Genomic DNA, 2256 nt, shown 5'->3' with positions numbered 1-2256 from the left:
CCTACATTCCGTTTTCCCTGACTGTCCCGCTAGCGTCTTGTACAGCTGTTTTCTCTTTTGTGTTTCAGTGTATGTGTGCGTGTTCGTCGATGGTCCAATCGGATCAGTCATTGCATTTAGTTGTCATACCTTTTCAGTTTCCTTTGAACTAAAGTCTCTCTTCTTTTATTTATTTATTTATTTATTTATTTATTTATTTATTAAACAGGATAGAGCAATCCTTTATTTTTAGACACTTTCACAAAAAGGTTTTCAGCAAATGAACTTTCCAGTGGAGAAGAGAGAACATGAAAATCAGCCTCCAGCCATCAGCAGCAGCTCTGCTCGGGGCCTAGGATCCTCCTTGCCCAAGTGGTGAGGTGGAGGTTTGTACTTCCCTTCCTTTATTAGTTTATCTCGCTGCCTCCTGATGTCACTCAGATGTTTCATCGTTTTCTGCCGAAGCAGACATTCTACGAAATCATCAAATTCTATCTTGCACTCTTTCTCTGCACGGGTACCACCGATTCCATGTGCACATTCTATCCATTCTTTCTCAAAAGCATGACATCGACCTGGAATCTTGTGAGGCTGCTCGGCACTTTGGATTGTCATCCAATGATCTAAGTTAAGGCCCACCCTTTCCTGCACATCAAAGAAAGGCATGGCGTTGTGCCGCAGTGCCCTCGTCTCCTTGCTGGCCGCCGCTACTGGATGATCCAAGTCTCTTTTCTTTTAAATAAAACAATGAACACTGTCTCTAGACCCTCAACTTCTACCTCTAACCATTGTGCTATCTCTTCGCTCCTTCGCTTGAGAGCCACTCGGCTCACTGCAGTATGGTATCTGCCTCCCACCAACAAGATCCACACTCGCTGGTTTTTCCTCCTGCCTCTCTGGTCCCTTCTTGGGCTCTTTGGCCATCTCCTCTTCTGCTCATCCTGCAAATCTCAAGGTTCTTCAGGACTCTGTCCTAGACCTGCTACTCTTTACACTGCTTACACTTGCCCTGGGTGATGTCATTCTTTCGGGGCTGGGGGTGGGGGAGGTGCTGGAGTCACTGGTATATGCTGAAGATCCCGATCTGCAGCCCAGGCCTCTTTCTCCAGCCTCAGTCCCAAATATTCAACTGCCTCCTCAACGTCCTGAACCACGTGTAAGTCTTGCAGGCACCTTAAAGCAATATGTCCAAAAAAGAACTGATTATCCTCCTACCCCCTGTTCCTTCTATTGTGTTCCTTGTCTCAAATAATGGCACTCCTCATTCATCCTGTTTCCTGGGCCAGATACCTAGAAGTCATCTTTGACACATCCCTTTGACATCATCCATGACATATCCAATCAATCACCAAGTCCTACAGATTGTATCTCCTCAATATCTCTGGGATCTATTTACTTCTTTCTGTTCTCATCATCTCCCTCACCAGGCCTCCATCATCTCTCCCAGGAAGATTTCAGCAAATTCATAATCCTTTTCCCAGCCTCCAGCTGTAAATGATTTTCTAAAAGTACAAATCTGACCATGCTGCAGCCCTGCTTAAAATTCTTCGGTAGTTTCTTACAGCCCTCAGGATAAAGTCCAAATTCCTTAATGTGACCTATAAACTGGGGTGAAAGTCAAAATATTTTATAGCTGGTAGGGCATAGGTAATGACCTCAGTTTGAACGGATGTCAGCTGGTTTACCTGACCAGAATGTGCTGGCTGAATAATAGCTTGCCTAGAGAGCCTGATGCTATTGTCCTCTATAGTCTCATCCAGTGCCACTCTTCCGCCAAAGTCACCTGGCCTTGTTTTGGTTCTCAGAATGCAGTTACCTTTGCCTGGAACACTTTCTGGTGGCCCCACTGCCATCCCACCCCATCCCCACTCCTCAGACCTGCCATGAAGGGGACTAATTGCTCTGTCTAGATAAGGATGACCTAGGACTGTGACAGTGATAACAGTTGTGGAGGGAACCAAATCTGGATCACTCTTAATAGTGACTCCTTCCACTTAAGTACAAGAATATAGAACCCCAGTGGGGTCAACAAACTCAGAAGTCACTGACTCTTGACCTTTTATGAGAACAAGGATGTGAGGGGAAGGGGGAAGTTCTTTAGGCCACAACTAAGACAGTGTCTCTCCTGCCAACTGAAATACAAAGAATCTTTCCCACCTCCACTGGATGTCTTGACCCTAGGGTTAAGCCAATCAGATATCAAATAATTGACAGGCTTTTATTCAGTTAATCACTTTGTTTCCAGTCAACCTTGAGTTTTGATTGGCTATCCTTGGA

General features: G+C 45.2%; 1 pseudogene; it reads right to left on the bottom strand.

Moving 5' to 3' along the window:
• Positions 1-218: 218 nt before the first annotated feature.
• LOC102734350 (NADH dehydrogenase [ubiquinone] iron-sulfur protein 5 pseudogene) lies at positions 219-645 on the bottom strand (annotated as a pseudogene).
• Between the last annotated feature and the right edge of the window lie 1611 nt (positions 646-2256).

The sequence above is a fragment of the Leptonychotes weddellii genome, chromosome 6 (assembly GCF_054177405.1).
Source record: "Leptonychotes weddellii isolate Sample4059 chromosome 6, ASM5417740v2, whole genome shotgun sequence".
NCBI lineage: Eukaryota > Metazoa > Chordata > Mammalia > Carnivora > Phocidae > Leptonychotes > Leptonychotes weddellii.
The sequence above is the reverse complement of the archived record's forward strand: the minus strand, read 5'-3'. Positions and strand labels throughout refer to the sequence as shown.